Here is a 22,445-nt window from a genome sequence, read left to right as displayed (position 1 = left end):
GGTCTTCCCCAGAGCCCACCACAAGGCAGGTTGGATTTTTCTGCATAGAACCCAGGTTGCTTTAACAGAGTACAGTGTTGGACAAGAGGTGCAATGCAGGCAATACCAGAACAGATAACAAGACACCCAGAGGGAAAACAGAAAGTCCAAGTCACAAATCCAGAGACAAGCCGAGGTTCCAGTTCCAAAAGTTTAAATAGTCAAAAGGTACAGAGTATAATGAGGAGCTTGATCAAACACATGCAAACGAGGAGAATCACAATAAAGAAGACAGAACCAACCCAGATTTAAATACTCTACCCTTCAATCTGATAGGAAAAAAGACAGAGAAGTGGGATAGGCTCTGCAACTAAAACCGGAGCTGCCCAGAAGCTAGACTAGTAGTCATGGCAATCTTAAAGGGACGGACGTTTCCTAACAGTGTATACATACACACAACACAACTTTTGGAGGCCACTTATGAAGTAGAGAAAGTAGCTCTTCTGTTCTATTGCTTTGGGCAGAGCATTTTGTGTACAGAGTTGCTCATGCCTGATCATTATCGTGGGGAAGGCAGCGGTGCCCCCCACCTGAGGGCCGCACATGTCCCCGATTCACCAGCTGTAGAGTATTTTAATTCTTATGACACAATCCTGCAGAACATGTTACCCCTTCATAATTTCAAATGCTAAAAATATATGTCTAAGTTCATAAAAAACATTCATTTTCTTTATTGTCCTTCACAGAGGTTGGAAAAAAGGTCACAGGAATAAAATAGCTCTAAGCCATTTCCACATTACCTCAGCAATATTTCTGGTTTTCATCTCATCAACACAATCATTTTTTTTTTTTGCTGAGTGTGTCCATAGTTGACACAATTTGGAACTGTCATTGTCGTCTGTCTGGATCAATAGTTATAACTGAGCTGATATTTGAGAAATAACATATTTTAGAAGCATGCCCTAATTCTGTCAGTAATATCACTGTGGGATTAGTATTTAATAGCTATTAAAGTTGATTTTATGTTGCATCTAATGTGAACAGTTTTAACTGGAACATGGAGGACAATGAACAATCTTTCTGGTTTGTTCCCGTTATTATTTTATTCCCTCAAGCATGGCAAACCTCTGTTGCAGAACTTCATGAAAAGAAATCCACACTTCATTTTTGTTCAGACTATAAACAACAACAACAACAACAACAAAAAAAATCTACTTTTATCTTTCTAATAATTGTGTCTTTTTTTAATGTCACAGGCAGTTGAAAATTAACCAAAAATAAACAAGTTCAATTAAACTCAAAATATTTATTTGGCTTTAATTATCAGACAATATAAACTAATCAACATGGATATAAAAATTAAATAAATAAGCTTTTGCTGTAATCAGTACGAGATATAATGCAATAAATGCAGAGCAATGTGCCATATTTAATCACTTTTTTCTTAAAAGAACATAGTACTTATCAAAAAAGGCAAAACCATTACTGCCATTACAAGACATGTATAAGATGCTTTAATAAAGAAAAGCTGACACAATGTTCAGTCATAACATTAAAACCACCTCATATTGTGTAGGTCCCTCTCGTGCTACTAAAACAGCTCTGACTTGCTACAAGACATTAGATCTGGCATTAAAATGTTAGCAGCAGATTCTTTCAGTCCTGTAAGCTACGAGGTGGGGTCTCCATGGATCTGCCTTTTTTTCAAGCACATGCTCGATTGGATTGAGATCTGGGGAATTTGGAACCCATGTGAACACTTTGGACTCTCTCATATGCCTCAAACCATTTCTGAATAATTTTTGCAGTGTGGCAGGGCGCATTATTCTGCTGAAAAAGACCACTGCCATTAGGGAATCCCGTTGCCATGAAGGGGTGCACTTGGTCTCAGGGCCAGTTTTAGACAAAGTGTGGCCCTGGGCAAAGTTAGAAGTGGGGCCCCAAATGCTGAATTAGGGCCTGTTCACATCTGCATCGGGGCTCTGTTGATGGCTTCCGTCAGACCTTTCCGTTAGGGGAACCCGGGATTGGAAAGGCAAATGGTAACCATGGCCTCCGTTTGCATTACCATTGATTTCTGTAACGGCCTGTCGTTGCCACTCACCCCTCGACGGCCGCGACCGCAGACTCCTGAGTGCTGGCCAGCATCTCCTTTCTAGGAGATGCCAGCACTCACGTCCGCTCTGCTCTGCAGTACCCTCTAGGGTGCGTGCGCGCTTGTGCCCGGCCTTAAAGGGCCAGCACGCGCACATGAAAATATCACTAATCAGCCCTAATCACCCTGGACTATAAAAAGGGCTCTGCCCTTTCACTCCTTGCCTGAGTGTTGTTGTGTATTCCCATGTTAGTCTTAGCAAATGGTCCCTTAGTGTTATCCTGTTCCCAGTGTTCCCATGCCCTGCTACCTGTATCCTGTATCCCGTGCTGTGTTTGTTCCTGAGCCTTATCGAGTTTTGAAGTCGTATTGTGTCACCTGTCACGCCTGCTGTCATACACCACGTCTGGTGTCATCTGCGACGCCTGATATCATCTGCCACGTGTGGTGTCATCTACCTTCAAGTTTCATCTGTGCCTAAGCCTCTGCTACTATCTGGACTATTACAGGTACCCCTATACTAGGAGTTTGTATAGACCGTTCTTTAGCCAGTTGCTACTCCGCTATGGCTGTGTGGCCTAGTAGGTCCACATACACACGGATCATGCCTATTTCAATCGTAATACTTCCGTTGCAAATGGTTTTGTCTGATTTTGCAAAAAAAAGAAAACGGAAACCCTACGGAACAGAGACAAACGGAAACCATTTGCAACAGAAGCATTACCATTGAAATCAATGGTAAGGCAAACAGAAGCTATGGTTTCCATTTATCTTTCCGTTCATGGGTTCCCCTAACGGAAAGGTCTGACGCAAGCCATTAACGGAAACCAAACGCTGATATGAACACACACTTACTGTATCAATAATGCAGTCAATTCAGAAGGTGGTGTGCAGAGAACTGCATCGCTGATTTCTAGCGCGTCCAGGAGTGTTGCAAGCCCCAAAGCATATGTCCCCCTCTCACACAAAAAAAGGATCTATAGACAAATACAGTTATTAAATCATACTACTTTACCAGATTAAATATTACCTGCATACTGTTACTTAACACAACTCACTATTATAAGATCAATATTACCAATAATAACACATTATCAGGTCCAAATAATACCGCCACACCATAACCACATAGTGACGGAATAATACCCCATACTGTTACTGAATAATAACTTCACACTATAACCAGTGACTGAATAATACCCCGGTACTATTACTGAATAATACCACCACACCATAACCACATAGTGACTGAATAATACACCCATACTGTTCCTGAATAATACCACCACACCATAACCACATAGTGACTAAATAATACACCCATACTGTTCCTGAATAATACCTCCACACCATAACCACATAGTGACTGAATAATACCCCATACTGTTACTGAATAAAAACCACTATGCAAAGACCAGTATTACCACAATGTAGTGGTAGATGCAAGTTATACACAGTAGCTCTGCAGACGATGTAAGTGATTACAGCACATTTACACCCAGTGACTCACAGGTGATGTTTTCTCTGATTAGAGTCGTTCACCTTCCCTTTTTGTTCTCCATCCAGCCCAGACCACTGTGACGACTTATTCCAGCCATGACTCGTCTCTGCAGAATTTGACACACAGGCATGCTGGTATGTTGCTTTTCCAGCACCCTCTTCACCTATACCCCATCCTCTAAACAAACTCGTAATTGACAGTGCCCCAGACAGTAATAATGATCCCTCAGTACTCGACACAATAAAAGTGCCCCATCAGTAACTGTGCCCCCTTTGTGCTCTCAAAGTAATAATGCCCCTTTGTGACCCACGTAGATAGCACCACACACAGCCCCCTGAAGATAGTGCCAGACACAGCCCCCCTGTAGATAGAGCCACAGTCCTCCCCCTTGTATATAGTGCCACACAGCCCCCTAGTAGCTAGTGCCACACAGCCCCCCTTAGTAGATAGTGCCACACAGCCCCCCTTAGTAGATAGTGCCACACATCCCCCTCTTACATATAGTGCCACACAGCCCCCTTGTATATAGTGCCAGACAGCGCACCCTTGTATATAGTGCCACACAGCCCCCCTTGTTTATAGTGCCACATAGCCCTCTCCCTAGTATATTGGGCCACACAGCCCTGTCCCTTATATATAGTGCCACACGACCCCCTCCATTGTATATAGTGCCACATGTCCCCCCTTAGTAGTGTCACACAGACCCCTGTAGATTGCGCTACACACAGCCCCCTGTAGATAGCGCCACACACAGCCCCCTGTAGACAGCATCACACAGCCCTCCCCGTTGTAAATAGTGCCACACAGCTCCCCTTAGTAGATAGTGCCACACAGCCCTCCTTAGTATAGTGCCACACAGCCTCCTTGTGTATAGTGCCACACAGCCCCCCTTGTGTATAGTGCCACACAGCCCCCCCCGGTATATAGTGCCACATAGCTCCCCTTGTATATAGTGCAACACCGCCTGCCTTGTATATAGTGCCACACAGCCCCCTTGGATATAGTGCCACATAGGCCCAATGTAGATAGCGCCACACACAGCCCCCTGTACATAGTGCCACAGTCCTCCAACTTGTATATAGTGCCACACAACCTCCTAGTAGATAGTCCCTTACAGCCCCCCTTAGTAGATAGTGCCCCACAAGCCCACTTATTAGATAGTGCCACACAGCCCCCTCTTGTATATAGTGCCACACTGCCCCGCTTGTATATAGGGCCACACAGCTCCCCCTTGTATATAATGCCACACAGCCCCCCATTGTATATAGTTCCACACAGCCCCCTCCCTTGTCTATAGTGCCACACAGCCCCCCTTCCCTGTATATAGTGCCACACCACCCCCTTGTATATAGTGCCACAAGCTCCTCCTTAGTAGATAGTGCCACACAGCCCCCTGTAGATAGCGCCACACACAGACCCCTGTGAATTGCTCCACACACAGCCCCCTGTAGATAGCGCCACACACAACCCCTGTAGATAGCGCCACACAGCCCTCTCCATTGTAAATAGTGCCACACAGCCCCCTAGTAGTGTCACAAAGCCCCCCTTTGTATAGTGCCACACATCCCCCTTGTGTATAGTGCCAAACAGCTCCCCCCTTTTGTATAGTGTCACACAGTTCCCCTTGTGTATAGTGCCACACAGCCCCCTTGTATATAGTGTCACACAGCCCCCCTTGTATATAGTGCCACTCATCCCCCATGGTATATAGTGCCACACAGCCCCCCTTGTATATAGTGCCACGCAGCTCCCCCTATTGTATAGTGCCACACAGCTCCCCTTGTGTATAGTGCCACACAGTCCCCCCTTGCATATAGTGCCACGCAGCCCCCCTTGTATATAGTGCCACACATCCCCTTGCATATAGTGCCACACAGCCCCCTTGTATATATTGCCACAAAGCCCCCCCTTGTGTCACACAGCCCCCCTTGTATATAGTGCCACACAGCCCTCTCCTTGCATATAGTGCCAAACAGCCCTTTGCTTGTATATAGTGCCACACAGCCCCCCTCCCTTGTATATAGTGCCACACAGCCCCCTTGTATAAAGTGCCGCACAGCCCCCCTTGTATATAGTGGTACACAGCCCCCCTTGTATAAAGTGCCACACAGCCCCCTCTTGTATATAGTGCCACACAGCCCCACTCCCTTGTATATAGTGCCACACAGCCCCACTCCCTTGTATATAGTGCCACACAGCCCCCTCAAAAAAAACAATATTGTACTTACCTTGCCCATTTCCCATGACCGACAGAGCGCTGCAGGGCATCCAGGCAGGACACTTGCGCAGAGAAAGCACTGTCGCGTTGGGTTCGTGGACCCACTGGGCCGTACCGTCCTGGCGGTAAGGCAGCTGGCCAACAGGACGCAGGTCAAAGTCTATAGTTCGTATAGGTGCCTGTGGCAGCTCGGACAGTAGCAAGGCAGGCTTGGCAGGAACTTGGCAGCAGGTGAACGTCAGGCGTGGAGAAGCAGGACAGGCGTGGTATACAGCACAGCACGGCACTAGATCAGGATACAAGTATAGGGATACAGGAACAGAAACACTGGCAGCAGGGAACACTAGGGGGCCATATGCAAGACAGACTAGGAATACACAACAAAGCTCTGGCAAAGAACTAAGGGGCTGGACCCCTCTTATAGTCCAGAGTACTCACGGGTCAAGGTTCATGAACAAGATCCGATGTGCGCGCTGCCCCTTTAAGAGCGGGCACGAGTGTGCGCGCGCAGCCTACGGGATCCGGCTGTGGTGAGTAGACATGAGCGTTGGCTGCTCCTGAGGAGAAGGCTGGGCCCAGCGCTTGCCGACTCGTGGCTGCGGCTGTCAGGGGGAGAACGGAGCTGACAACCCACAGCCACGGACATTACAAGCACCTTATAGGCTGCAGGCCTAACGTAGCCTGCAGCCTATAATATTAATTTGTATCTGCATCCTCAGGACGCAGATACAAGTGAATGTAGCTGTCGCTAGCACTGGGACCCCCTCCAGCGCTAACACATCAACTTCAAGAACTGAAAGTGGCAGGGGTGGGAGAGTGGCCAGGGGGACATGCAACCTGACATGGGCTTTGTGGTGTGACAGGGAAGAGGGGCTCTGTGGGGGGCAAAAATTGGAAACAGTGTGCACACTGGGAGTAGCAACAATGGAGAAAAATACCCTATATAGTTTGTGGGCAAATTACAATCAATAGAAATGGATGCCTGCCGGCAAAAGGGCCCTTTTTAACAACTATAAACAAAATAACAACATTTTATTAGGCAAATAAGCCAAAGACACACTACATAGAAATTAAAAACACATGTCCACTGCCACCATTGACTAGCGTAGTGCACTGTATATCAGCAAGGAGATGCAAAGTGTCAGCGGCTGCAGCACGCCGCACTGATACCAAGGTTCAATTTGAGAGGTCAGCAGTTAGACAATTATTAAAATTTCAAAAAAGCCCCCCCAATTTTTGACATGTTTCACTGCTAGATGCAGCATCTTCAGGGGTATCGGGGCTAATGATGGCGCGCCGCGGATTCCTCAAGACTAAATACATAGAAGATTGGTTGCAGCTGTCACTCTATTAGGGCAAATGACCAATGGGGGTTAAGTTGGAGGATCGAGCCTCCACAGTAATGACGGACAGGCAGTGAAGCCAATAGTAGACCCGGCATGAAGCGACCAATACTCTGTCGCCTGGCGGCGCGTGCGCACTGGCCCACAACGAGGAAACAGAATATCACTGCCAGGAGAAGAATCTCGCCGGAGCGCATGCGCCAAAAGTCGGCACGTAAGTGCCAGAAGAAATCGAAAGAGTCTCACCAGCCAAGGCAAAGTAAATGTGACACTCCCCTCTAATAGAGATTTCAACGTGTAAACTGGGTAGCGAAGTCACAATAAATGCCATGTATAGTACCAACATGGTCATAGTGAAATCACCATACCTGTGCCAGTATTAGGACACAGGGATGAAAGATAGAGGACCGCAGCACAACCGTCAGAAGAATGTAGTTATGTGTGTCAGTAATTGTAAATAAAATATTATGCTGTAAAGAGGTCGGAATGATGGAAGGTTAGAATAGATAACATTGACTGCTGTCAGCAGTATGAAGGTTAACAACATGATAAGTGTAAACGTGTCTCCAGAAGGAGAACACATCTATCATGGTAAGACTTAGTCACCAACATGTTCGTAGCGATACAGTAGTAAAGGTATAATTGCTAAAGAAGAATCAATGTTCAAAAAAGTTAAGCAATCAGAGAAACGCCGCAAAGGTAAACCCCTCATTAAGACCACCTGGGCTAAGTGTGCCCAATCGATGAATCCAGCGGGCCTCCTCCTGTAGCAATCTGCGGTCCAGATTGCCAGCTCTAGGACCAAATTTAATCTGGGTGATGCCCCAGAATTGTGAAGAGCGAATATCACCCCCATGCATAAGCCTAATGTGCCCAGATAATGGTGTATCATCCTTTTGGTTAATGGTGCTCAAATGTTTGGAGACTCTTCTCCTTAATTCTTGGACCGTTTTCCCAACATAGAGCTTAGGGCACGGACATTTGGCAACATAGACAACGCCTTTGCTTTGGCAGTTAATAAACTGTCTAATTTGATATGATCTACCATCATATGGTAGGGGGGGCTTTTTAGAAATTTTAATAATTGTCTAACTGCTGACTTCTCAAATTGCACCTTGGTATCAGTGCGGCGTGCTGCAGCCGCTGACACTTTGCATCTCCTTGCTGATATACAGTGCACTATGCTAGTCAATGGTGGCAGTGGACATGTGTTTTTAATTTCTATGTAGTGTGTCTTTTGCTTATTTGCCTAATAAAATTTTGTTATTTTATGTTTATAGTTGTTAAAAAGGGCCCTTTTGCCGGCAGGCATCCATTTCTATTGATCACACTGGGAGTAGACACTAGGTGGTATGAGCAGGTGGGCACACAGATTAAGGGGCTCTGTAGGTGAGAGGGCAGTGAGAAGATACCTTGGCAGAGGCTTTGCATACCTCCCAATTTTCAAGTACCGCAAAGAGGGACAACCGATGCGGTGCGCGTAGAACATAATTTTTTTTCCCTTTTAAGCCACACCTCTAATCCCACCCAATCCCGCATATACACATCCGATTCAGCCAACACAGTATCATGCTCCCATAGTGCCTCCCACACAATATAATGCCAAATAGCTGCCCCACACACTTTTATACCCTCTAGCTGCCACCATACAGTATAATGCCCCCATAGCTGCCACCATACAGTATAATGCCCACAGAGATGCCCCCATGCAGTATAATACCCCATAGCTGACCCATACGGCATAATACCCCCATACAGTATAATGCTCCATAGCTGCCCTTATACATTATAAAACGCCATAGTTGCCCCCATACAGTATAACGCCCCCACAGCTGCCCCATACAGTATAATGCCCCTATAGAATCCCCCATATAATATAATGCCCCTATAGCTGCCTCCATACAGTATTATGCCCCCTTAGCTTCCACCATACACTGTAATGCCCCCACAGCTGCGCCACACAGTTTAATGCCTCTATAGCTTCCCCATACAGTATAATGCCTCGATATATGCCCCATACAGTATAAAGCCCTTTTAGCTGCCACCATGCCGTATAATGCCCCCTTAGCTGCCCCATACAGTATAATGCCCTATTGCTGCCCCATACAGTATAATGCTGCCTTAGCTGCCCCATACAGTATAATGCCCTCTTAGCTGCCCCAAGTGACAGTGCCCACATATAAAGTGCCAGTGCCCATGAAGATAGTGCCATACACAGTGCCCATGTTGATAGCGCCACAGTGTCCCCTGTAGATAGTGTCACAGTGCCCATGTAGATGGTGCCACACCCCCCTTGAAGATAGTGCTACCTATGTAACCAGAGGTAGAAGACAGGTTTATTGTCATGTTACACAGCATAGGAGATAAGAATCTTCGGTAAGAGCTGCTAGTGATACAGTGCTGCAGTGTTAAGAAGAACTAATACAGACATAGTTAAGATATTTGCTTTCTATGGGGGCAAGAGGAGATTATTTGAGGAGACTCCAGGCATCAGCAGCCTGACACAGACATCACTCACTGTGTCAGATGACTGCTTCTCCTGATTCACCTATCTGATTCCTCTGGGTTCAAAACTCCTGCTGCCGCACTTGAAATGAAGTCTCCCCTCATTGTCTCCTCCCCACATGCTGTCAAGCTGCTGTAGAGGAGGAGGAGCGGGCACTATGTAAACATTTTTCACTCTAGCGCCCGCTTGTCGTTTTACGTTGGTGTAAAGAACGGACCACAGCTCCATGATGGGAGCTGATCTTTTCACCAAAGTGAAATCATAAGGACCCCACTGCCATGAACAAATGAACGGGGCTGATTCTAGCTTTTCTGCTGCCTGAGGCGAAAATTGAAATGGCGCCCCCCCCCCCCAGACCTTGATTGACATCCCCCTGACTGTTCTACACCACTGGTCTGTGTTGGTTCAGAGCGCACAAGATTGAAAGAGGTGCACGAATAGGGTCCCAACCCAATTGTATATAGAAAGGTATCCGGCACACAAATGTGGTTCAATTTTGCGATTGGCCAAAACGAAGCGGCAAGCCGCCATACTGACTGCAGCACGATATAATTCAAGAATCATACGCCAAGTGGGATCTAGTGCCTGACGAAGGTCGTTGAACCGAAACGTTGCACGCACATTGCCCATGGCATCGAATTTAATAAAATCGCAAAATTGAACCACATTTGTGTGCCGGATACTTTTCTATATATGTTCTACACCACTAACAACATCCTCCAACTATTGCGGATGTGCCATTGCCTTATACTCCCCTGACATGCGTGGGGCAGCGATGAAGCCGGGCAGAGTACACTTCGCTGCATGGTGCATGCCCAAGTAGTACAAGGCAATGGCGCATCCGAGAAAGTTGGAGGAGACTGGTAGTGATGTATAACATCCAGGGAGATGTCAATCAAGCATAGAAAGGTGGGTTTGGAGGCAGGACTATGTGACTCTTAAGGATAGCGGCACCGCCCCATGACCCTTTATTGAATAGATCGCATATACTGTGCCCCGTTTTAAAAGATTTTATAGATTTTGCTGCATCTGAAAAAAACAGAGAAGGTAATGTTGGGAAATATTGTTAGGTCATGTATTACCACATGGTGGCGGTTCAAGGGGTTAAAACTACCTGACACGTTCCCATTAGATATACAATGAATTGAAAACAATTCTATCTGCCCTGCAATTTTGTTATTATAAATATATCCTATATAATTACAACTCCAGAACCAAGTTCATACATATATACAGCACCAAAAACAAGCTCAGTACATAAATACAGCACCAGAACAAAGCTCAGTACATAAATACAGCACCAGAACCAAGCTCAGTACATAAATATAGCACCCACAACTAAGCTCAATACATATATACAGAACCAGAACAAAGCTCAGTACGTAAATACAGAACCAAAACGTAACGCCCGCAGCCGCCAACCGCCGGCATCCCCCTCTTACCAGCGTCTGCAGGACTTCACCGGCGTTTCCCTCCCTAGGGACGCCGGAGTGCTGTGCTCTCTGCTTCCTCTCCCTGGCTGTAACATAGGGTGCACGCATGCGCTTGTGCCAAGTCTTAAAGGGCCAGCGCCCAACAGTAAATGATCCCCAACCTTTTCCTGAACACACTGGCCCTTAAAATGAATCCTGCCCCTTTCTCCAGTGCCTGAGCAATGTTGTGTCTTCCCAGTGTTTGTCCTGCAAATGGTTCCCTATCTGTATCCTGGATCCTGTATCAGGCGATACAGGATTTGTGTCCGTACCCAATCAAGTGTCTTAGACGACTGCACTATCCATGTCCGGTGTCCGAGTCAAGTCAAGTGTCCGACACGACTTCATCATCTGTGTCTGGTGTCCTTGTCAAGTCCAGTGTCTGAGACGACTTCTGTGTTCAAGTCCAGTGTCTGTGCCAAGTCCACTATCCATGATGACTACAGTTCCTGTGTTCTGTATCTGAGACAAGTCCAGTTATCCAGCAAAAGCTTCTTCAGATTATCCAGCACAAGCCAGCAATCCAGGTACTCTCACCCTAGTGACTGTCATTGACATTTTGTTTGACCAGCTGCTACTCCACTACGGCTCAGTACATATATAAAGCACCAGAACCAAACTCAGTACATATATACAGTACCAGAACCAGGCTCACTAACTATATATACTGCACCAGAACAAAGCTCAGTACATAAATACAGCAACAGAACCAAGCTCAGTACATAAATACAGCACCAGAACAAAGCTCAGTACATAAATACAGCACCAGCACAAATACAGCTCAACTTAGTTCAACCCCTGCCGTATAGGTTTGTACGGCGTAAAACTACAGCTTCCAGCATGGCCCGAACAATGGGTAAGTATCCGCTGGGTGTTGCTGTTTCCCCCAAAAAATCATACCACCCATCATCTTGCTGCAAATCATACAGTGTCTACAGTACTGATTAGAGGCAGAAGAAACATTTACATTAAGTGACTCACAGGTGACGTCTTCTCAGATTCTAGTTGTTCTTTTTCTCTTTTCTTCTCCATCTGGTCCAGACCTCTATGATGACTTCTCCCGGCCACAGCCCATTTCTGCAGTTTGCTGCTTTTCTCACTTTAAAAAATTCTGCACCTATAAATGAAGATAAAACTCTCATGGTGCCACACACTACAGCCCTAAATATAATAGCAACATACACTGCACCTCTAATTATAATAGCACCATACGTGGTAACTCTAATTATAATAGTGCCACTGTGTCCCTGAATATAATAGCACCATACACTGTGTCCCTAATTATAATAGCACCATACACAGTGTTTCCCCACCTCTCTCTCACACACACACACACACACACACACACACACACACACACACACACACACTCACATAGTGCCCCCTGTAGATAGTGCCCTCCATAGAGCCCGCTGTAGATAGTACCCCCCTATAGAGCCCCCTGTAGATAGTGCCCCCACATAGAGCCCCCTGTAGACAGTGCCCCCCATAGAGACCCCTGTAGATAGTGCCCCCATAGAGCCCCCTGTGGATAGTGCCCATATAGATCCCCTGTAGACAGTGGCCCCCATAAATACACCTGTAGATAGTGGCCTCTGTAGATAGTGCCCCACATACAGCCCCTTGTAGATAGTGCCCTACATGTAGCTCCCTTTAGATAGAGCCCCACATACAGTCTCCCTGTAGGTAGTGCCCCACATACAGCTCCCTGTACATAGTGTCCCACATATATCCCCCTCTGTAGATAGTCCCCCTTATATAGCCACATATAGCAAAAAAGGATGAACTTCACATTCTGCAGCATCAGCCATCATGGTAACGTACAAACACTTCAGACCACTATTAAATATATTTATTGACGCTAGTAATATATATTTGCCCTACAGCAAAGAGCTAAGTGGTTGTGGCCAGCTGTCAATAAAAGTGGAAATGAGGAATAACTAACACTAAGCAGTGCACAACAACCCGAGGAAGCCCATTATTACTACTAGATATAACAACCCATCTGGTAAACTCCTGATCAGCATAATAATAGTCTTCGGATGGCAAATAACACTGCAACTATAAAAGACTATTTGCTAGATATTACTAGTTGCATTTCAGCCCATGATATTTTTTAGCTTTGACAATTTTCTTGACAGGTGGTTCAGAGTTGATTATTTTCAGCATTGACAGAGCACAAAGCAGTGTCTTTTACTCACTCAGGACATTATTGCATGCCACGGCAGAATGAAGGTATAATAATAGAACCTGGAATGTGTATACACATGTCCTTTAAGAAAAAAAGAGTGTAAACAGCGCACAACATATGGTTTCATTTGCCATTTACCAAAAGCAATCTTAACTAGGATTCATTAAAGCGTTATTCCCAGAATCGGCAATGATCACTTATCCACAGGTTAGGTGATAATTTTCTGATCACTGGGAGCTCCGCTGCTGGAAACACTACTGATTGGGAGAACAGGGGTCCAGAACCATCAGATTCTCCTCATTTCTCAACCGCAGTGTGAAGGACATGGAATGGAGCAGCAGTCGAGCATGCAACAGCCGCACCATTTAATGTCTATGGAAATGACAGAAACTGCAGAGTACAGCTTGTCTGTTTCGGCAGTCCTATAGACATTAAATGGAGTGGCTGTCCCATGCTCAACCGCTACTCCATTCAAGGTCCTTCTCACTGTGGGGGGTGCAGTGAGGAGGAACTGGGGATTCAGGACCCCCGTTCCTGTGAATAGCTTAACCACGGTATTGTAAAGGATCTGCCAGGCACAACTTCTGTGTATACGCCCATTGGTAATCAGTCTGCACCTGAGTCTATGTCTCTGAGACTGACTCCATCTTCCACCACTCAGGATGGCAGGCTTAGGAGTGGGAGAACCTATCGCAGCCTGGCCAGACAGAGCTAGCTCCCGCCCTCTGTCTATTTATACCTGCCTTTCCTGTTCCTCCTTTGCTTGTGATTCTTCTCGTGTGGTTTCCTGGCCCAGCTACAGCTTCTAATTATTTGATCCTGCTCCATACTGACCCTGGCTTACTGACTACTCTCCTGCTCTGCGTTTGTTACCTCGTGCACTCCTGGTTTGACTCGGCTCGTTCACCACTCTTGTTGCTCACGGTGTTGCCGTGGGCAACTGCCCCTTTCCCTTTGCTTTGTGTTCCTTTGTCTGTTTGTCTCGTGCCCAGTTTTACCCCGTCGCCTAGGGCGGGTCGTAGGCAGGGACAGAGTGGCGGGTAGATTAGGGCTCACTTGTCCGTTTCCCTACCCCCATCATTACATAATCACAAGCCCTATACCTAGTCTACCCTGCTCCCTGACACTACTATGGACCCCTTGAGACCCTGGCCCAGCAAATGCAGGGTCTCTCCCTACAGGCCCTGGCTCAGAGGGTCAACCAGCCTGACGCTACCATGGTAGTGCCCCTCACCTCACCTCTTGAACCCCACCTCAAGTTGCCTGACTGGTTCTCAGGGGACCGGAGGACTTTTCTCTCCTTTCGGGAGAGTTGTAGGCTCTACTTTCGCTTAAAGCCTCATTCCTCAGGTTCTGAGAGCCAGCGGGTGGGTATAATTATGTCCCGGCTCCAGGAAGGGCCCCAAGAGTGGGCCTTCTCCTTGGCTCCTGACACTCCTGAACTTTCCTCCGTTGATCGTTTCTTTTCTGCTCTCGGACTCATTTATGACGAGACTGACAGGACTGCCTTTGCCGAGAGTCAGCTGGTGACCTTACGTCAGGGTAAGAGACCTGTTGAGGAGTATTGTTCTGACTTTAGGAAGTGGTGCGTAGCTTCTCGGTGGAATGACCCTGCCTTAAGGTGCCAGTTTAGGTTGGGTCTGTCGAACGCCCTGAAAGACCTGCTAGTTAGCTATCCCTCTTCTGACTCCCTAGACCAGGTTATGGCTTTAGCGGTACGACTTGACCAACGTCTCAGGGAACGACAGCTTGAACGTTTCTGTGTTTTCCCCTCTGACTCCCCCATGATGCCTCCCGAGGTCCTGTTGCTACGCTCTTCCACGGAAGACTCGGAGGTACCTATGCAACTCGGGGCCTCTGTGTACCCCGACAACGTAGAGCGTTCCGCAGGAAGAATGGTCTCTGCTTCTATTGTGGGGATGACAAGCATCAAGTGAACACCTGTCCTAGGCATAAGAATAAGCAGCCGGAAAACTTCCGCGCCTAAGTGATCATCGGGGAGGTCACTTGGGCGCACAGGTATTTCCTGTACATATGAAACGTAATAAAATCTTGCTTCCCTTTCAGGTCTCTTTTGGTGGTAGGTCTGCTACCGGCAGTGCCTTCGTGGATTCAGGGTCTTCTGCTAATATCATGTCTGTGGAATTTGCTATGTCTCTAGCTATGCCTTTGATTGATTTGCCTAAACCTGTCCCGGTAGTGGGTATCGACTCCACTCCTCTTGCTAATGGTTATTTTACACAGCATACCCCTGTTTTCGAACTCCTTGTTGGCTCCATGCATTTGGAGCAGTGCTCCGTACTGTTGATGTAGGGATTATCGTCCGATTTGGTTTTAGGCCTTCCCTGGTTGCAGTTGCATAATCCCACGTTTGACTGGAATACTGGGGAGCTTACCAAATGGGGTAATGAATGCTTGATGTCATGTTTTTCTGTTAATTCTATTTCTCCCCCTGAGGAGGTGAACACGCTACCTGAGTTTGTTCAGGACTTCGCTGATGTTTTCTCTAAGGAGGCCTCCGAAGTGTTACCTCCTCATAGAGAATACGATTGCACTATCGAATTGGTACCTGGAGCTAAGCTTCCTAAGGGTAGGATATTTAATTTTTCTTGTCCCGAACGAGAAGCCATGAGAGAGTATATCCAGGAATGCCTGGCCAAGGGTTACATTCGCCCCTCTACTTCTCCGGTAGGTGCTGGCTTCTTCTTCGTAGGGAAGAAGGATGGTGGTCTTAGGCCATGCATTGACTACCGTAACTTGAATAAGGTCACTGTAAGGAACCAGTATCCCCTTCCTTTGATTCCTGATCTCTTTAATAAGGTTCAGGGGGCCCAATGGTTCTCTAAGTTTGATCTACGGGGGCGTATAACCTTATCCGCATCAAAGAGGGGGATGAGTGGAAGACTGCGTTTAACACGCCCGAAGGTCATTTCGAATACCTCGTCATGCCCTTTGGGTTGTGTAATGCTCCTGCGGTCTTCCAGAATTTCATAAATGAGATTTTGAGAGATTACCTGGGGGTATTTCTTGTAGTGTACCTTGATGACATACTGGTGTTTTCCAAGGACTGGTCCTCCCACATTGAGCATGTCAGGAAGGTGCTCCAGGCCCTTCGGGAAAACAAACTGTTTGCTAAAACCGAAAAATGTGTGTTTGGGGTACAGGAGATACAATTTTTGGGACAAATCCTCACTCCTCATGAATTCCGCATGGACCCCGCCAAGGTCCAGGCTGTGGCGGAATGGGTCCAACCTGCCTCCCTGAAGGCGTTACAGTGTTTTTTGGGGTTCGCTAATTATTACAGGAGATTTATTGCTAACTTCTCGGTCATCGCTAAGCCTCTTACGGACCTCACTCGCAAAGGTGCTGATCTCCTCCACTGGCCTCCTGAGGCTGTCCAGGCTTTTGAGGTCCTTAAGAAGTGCTTTATCTCGGCCCCGGTGCTGGTTCAGCCCAACCAAATGGAGCCATTTATCGTGGAAGTTGACGCATCCGAGGTGGGAGTGGGGGCTGTCTTGTCCCAGGGTACCAGGTCCCTCACCCATCTCCGTCCCTGTGCCTACTTCTCCAGGAAGTTTTCGCCCACTGAGAGTAACTATGATATTGGCAACCGCAAACTCTTAGCCATTAAATGGGCATTTGAAGAGTGGCGCCACTTCCTGGAGGGGGCTAGGCACCAGGTAACGGTCCTTACCGACCACAAGAATCTGATTTTCCTAGAATCTGCCCGGAGGCTAAACCCGAGACAAGCTCGATGGGCGCTATTTTTTACCAGATTCAACTTTTTGGTTACCTATAGGGCTGGGTCTAAAAATATTAAGGCCGATGCACTGTCGCGTAGCTTCATGGCCAGTCCTCCTTCGGAGGAAGATCCTGCTTGTATTTTGCCTCCTGGTATAATCATTTCTTCTATTGATTCTGATTTAGTCTCTGAAATTGCGGCTGATCAAGGTTCAGCTCCCGGGAACCTTCCTGAGGACAAGCTGTTTGTTCCCCTGCAATACCGGCTAAGGGTACTTAGGGAAAATCATGACTCCTCACTATCTGGTCATCCAGGCATCCTGGGTACCAAACACCTCATTGCCAGAAACTTTTGGTGGCCTGGGTTGCCTAAAGACGTTAAGGCCTACGTCGCCGCTTGTGAGGTGTGTGCTAGGTCCAAGACTCCCAGGTCCCGACCAGCGGGCTTACTACGTTCTTTGCCCATTCCCCAGAGACCTTGGACCCATATCTCCATGGATTTTATCACCGATTTGCCTCCATCAAAAGGCAAGTCGGTGGTGTGGGTGGTAGTAGACCGCTTCAGTAAGATGTGCCACTTTGTGCCCCTCAAGAAACTACCCAACGCCAAGACGTTAGCTACCTTGTTTGTCAAACACATCCTGCGTCTCCATGGGGTCCCTGTCAATATTGTTTCGGACAGAGGGGTACAATTTGTTTCATTGTTTTGGAGAGCCTTCTGTAAAAAGTTGGAGATTGATCTGTCCTTCTCCTCTGCCTTCCATCCTGAAACTAATGGCCAAACTGAGAGGACTAATCAATCTCTAGAACAATATTTAAGGTGTTTTATCTCTGACTGTCAATATGATTGAGTCTCATTCATTCCCCTCGCCGAATTTTCCCTTAATAACCGGGTCAGTAACTCGTCAGGGGTCTCCCCCTTTTTCTGTAATTTTGGGTTTAATCCACGGTTCTCCTCTGTTTCACCTGGTAGTTCCAACAATCCCGAGGTAGAGGTCGTTCATCGGGAACTGTGCACAGTCTGGGCCCAGGTTCAGAAGAACCTAGAGGCGTCCCAGAGCGTACAAAAAACTCAGGCTGATAGAAGACGTTCTGCTAACCCCTTGTTTATGGTCGGGGATCTGGTGTGGTTATCGTCTAGGAACTTGCGCCTTAAGGTCCCGTCCAAGAAGTTTGCTCCCCGGTTTATTGGGCCGTATAAGGTCATTGAAGTCCTCAATCCTGTCTCCTTCCGACTGGAGTTGCCCCCATCTTTTTGAATACACGACGTGTTTCATGCCTCCCTCCTTAAACGCTGCTCCCCGTCCTTGGCTCCCTCGAGGAAACCTCCTGTTCCCGTTCTCACCCCTGAGGGGGTGGAATTCGAGGTGGCCAAGATTGTGGACAGCAAGATGGTCCAAGGCTCCCTCCAGTACCTGGTCCATTGGAGAGGATACGGGCCTGAGGAGAGGACTTGGGTACCCGCCCGGGATGTTCACGCCGGGGTATTGGTCAGGAAGTTCCACCTTCGTTTCGCCAATAAACCAGGTCCACTTAGAAAGGGTCCGGTGGCCCCTCATAAAAGGGGGGGTACTGTAAAGGATCTTCCAGGCACAACTTCTGTGTATACGCCCATAGGTAATCAGTCTGCACCTGAGTCTATGTCTCTGAGACTGACTCCATCTTCCACCACTCAGGATGGCAGGCTTAGGAGTGGGAGAACCTATCGCAGCCTGGCCAGACGGAGCTAGCTCCCGCCCTCTGTCTATTTATACCTGCCTTTCCTGTTCCTCCTTTGCTTGTGATTCTTCTCGTGTGGTTTCCTGGCCCAGCTACAGCTTCTAATTATTTGATCCTGCTCCATACTGACCCTGGCTTACTGACTACTCTCCTGCTCTGCATTTGGTACCTCGTGCACTCCTGGTTTGACTCGGCTCGTTCACCACTCTTGTTGCTCACGGTGTTGCCGTGGGCAACTGCCCCTTTCCCTTTGCTTTGTGTTCCCTTGTCTGTTTGTCTCGTGCACTTACTGAGCGTAGGGACCGCCGCCCAGTTGTACCCCGTCACCTAGGGCGGGTCGTTGCAAGTAGGCAGGGACAGAGTGGCGGGTAGATTAGGGCTCACTTGTCCGTTTCCCACCCCCATCATTACATGTATAAATTAGAAGTTATACAGTTTTATAATAAAGGCAATATCCAGCCTCATTTTAGCGGACAGTTCAAGGGAACTGAACATGTAATGTCCCAGAAATGGTACTTTTGTTCCACTACGTTGTGCAGCAAGGGGATGTAATCATTTGAATGTTTTACCATGTTATAACCTTTTTTTATTGTCCTATACAATGTATTAATTATGTACTATCACTTTAAAACACAGTAGAAGCTGTGGAGGTCTTATAATTAGGTATCCACTAGAGGGCGCATTGACATGGATGTTGCTGGAATGTGGGTTTAGCCTGGTTTAGAGACCATATAACTCAGTTTTAGTCTGGATGTGGTACGCATCAGACGCAACCTCCAGCAGTGCTTTGGGCCCCAGAGTGGCTAGCTGAGCCTACTTCAGCCACCGATGCCTGAGAGGAAGGATGGTAGAGTAGAGACTGTTTTCTACTAGAAGCATACCTGAAAGCCAGCTGTGTAGCAACATCCAAGAAATCTTGCTGTCTAAACTTACAGTCATCTCTGAAGGAGAGCTATTTGTGGGCCTCACAGGCTTTGTTGCGAAACACCGGGACACGTCCTACCCAGCATCAGAAGGAAGTCTTTGCCACTATTAGCGAAGCTTTAGAAGCTAGATTATATAGTGGATCTATAGAAATTAAGGGAGCTGAGTACTAAATAGCTTTCAAACCAGAAGGTATTGCTGAAAGGAAGAAAGATTAGAATCCTGCTTTAAAGAAGCTCTGTCACCAGATTTTGCAACCCCTATCTGCTATTGCAGCAGATAGGCGCTGCAATGTAGATTACAGTAACGTTTTTATTTTTAAAAAACGAGCATTTTTGGCCAAGTTATGGCCATTTTTGTATTTATGCAAATGAGGCTTGCAAAAGTACAACTGGGCGTGTTGAAAAGTAAAAGTACAACTGGGCGTGTATTATGTGCGTACATCGGGGCGTGTTTACTACTTTTACTAGCTGGGCGTTCTGATGAGAAGTATCATCCACTTCTCTTCAGAACGCCCAGCTTCTGGCAGTGCAGATTTGTGACGTCACTCACAGGTCCTGCATCGTGTCGGCCACATCGGCACCAGAGGCTACAGTTGATTCTGCAGCAGCATCAGCGTTTGCAGGTAAGTAGCTACATCGATTTACCTGCAAACGCCGATGCTGCTGCAGAATCATCTGTAGCCTCTGGTGCCGGCTCGTCTGACACGATGCAGGACCTGTGAGTGACGTCACAGCGTGATCTCTCGAGAACACGCTGTGTCTGCACTGCCAGAAGCTGGGCGTTCTGAAGAGAAGTGGATGATACTTCTCGTCAGAAAGCCCAGCTAGTAAAAGTAGTAAACACGCCCCGATGTAACGAACATAATACACGCCCAGTTGTACTTTTACTTTTCAACACGCCCAGTTGTACTTTTGCAAGCCTCATTTGCATAAATACAAAAATGGCCATAACTTGGCCAAAAATGCTCATTTTTTAAAAATAAAAACGTTACTGTAATCTACATTGCAGCGCCTATCTGCTGCAATAGCAGATAGGGGTTGCAAAATCTGGTGACAGAGCCTCTTTAACCCCGCTTTGGCCACTTTTGACCTTCCTAACAGAGAATCATTTTCAAATCTGACAGGTTTCACTTTATGTGGTAATAACATTGGAATGCTTTTACCTATCCAATCGATTGAGATTGTTTTTCTCGTGACACATTGGACTTTATGTTACTGGAAAAATTTGCTCGATATATTCAGTATTTAGTTGTGAAAAACACCAAAATTAGGCAAAAAATTGCAACATTTAGCATTTTTCAAAGTTTAAATGGTATCTGCTTGTAAGACAGGCAGTTATACCACACAAAATAGTTGCTGATTAACATCCCCCATATGTCTACTTTAGATTGGCATCATTTTTTGAACATCCTTTTATTTTTCTAGAATGTTACAATGCTTAGAACTATAGCAGCAATTTCTTGCATTTTCAAGAAAATTTCAAAAGGCTATTTTTTCAGGAATCAGTTCAGTTGTGAAGTGGCTTTTAGGGCCTTATATATTAGAAACCCCCAATAAGTCACCCCATTTTAAAAACTTCACCCCTAAAAGTATTCAAAACAGCATTTAGAAAGTTTTTTTTTAACCCTTTAGACGTTTCACAGGAATGAAAGCAAAGTAGAGGTGAAATTTACAAATGTCATTTTTTTTTTTTTTTTGCAGAAATAAATTTTTAATCCGTGGTTCTGTAGTTTTAGTCAATATCCCACATGTGGCCCTTGTGTGCTAATGGACTGAAGCACAGGTCTCAGAAGAAAAGGAGCACCTAGTGGAGTTTGAGCCTCCTTTTTGTTAGAATATATTTTAGGCACCATGTCAGGTTTGAAGGGCTCTTGCGGTGCCAAAACAGTAGAATGTAGGTTTAGCTATTTTTTTCTCATTTCCACAAGAACTAAAAGAAAAAAAGCACCACAACATTTGTAAAGAAATTTCTCCCGATTAAAACAATACCCCACATATGGTCATACACGGCTGTTTGGACACATGGCAGGGCTTAGAAGGGAAAGAGCGCCATTTGGCTTTTGGAGCTCAAATTTAGCAGGAATGGTTTTCGGAGGCCATGTCGCATTTGCAAAGCCCCTGAAGGACCAAAACTCTGGAAACCCCCCACAAGTGACCCCATTTTGGAAACTACACTCGTTGAGAAAATGATCTAGGGGTATAGTGAGCATTTTGACACCACATTTGCAGAAATTATTGAAACGAGGCTGTGAAAATTAAAATCTACATTATTTAAAAGAAAATGTAGGTTTGGCTAATTTTTTCTCATTTCCACAAGGACTAAAGGAGAAAAAGAACCACAACATTTGTAAAACAATTTCTCCCGAGTAAAACAATACCTCACATGTGGTCATAAACGGCTGTTTGGACACACAGCAGGGCTTAGAAGGGAAAGAGTGCCATTTGGCTTTTGGAGCTCAAATATAGCAGGAATGGTTTGCGGAGGCCATGTCACATTTGCAAAGCCCCTGAAGGACAAAAACAGAGAAAACGCCCAAAAAGTGACTCCATTTAGGAAATGAGGAATTCCTTGACAAATTCATCTAGGGGTGTAGTGAGCATTTTGACCCCACAGGTGTTTCATAGATTTTATTCGAATTGGGCAGTGAAAATAAAAAAAATCTTTTTCTTCAATAAGACGTAGCTTTAGCGCAAAACTTTTTATTTTCTCAACAAATAAAGGAAAAAAAGAACCACAACATTTGTAAAGCAACA

Source organism: Rhinoderma darwinii, chromosome 1 (genome assembly GCF_050947455.1).
Source record: "Rhinoderma darwinii isolate aRhiDar2 chromosome 1, aRhiDar2.hap1, whole genome shotgun sequence".
NCBI lineage: Eukaryota > Metazoa > Chordata > Amphibia > Anura > Rhinodermatidae > Rhinoderma > Rhinoderma darwinii.
This window is presented reverse-complemented; position numbering follows the sequence as displayed.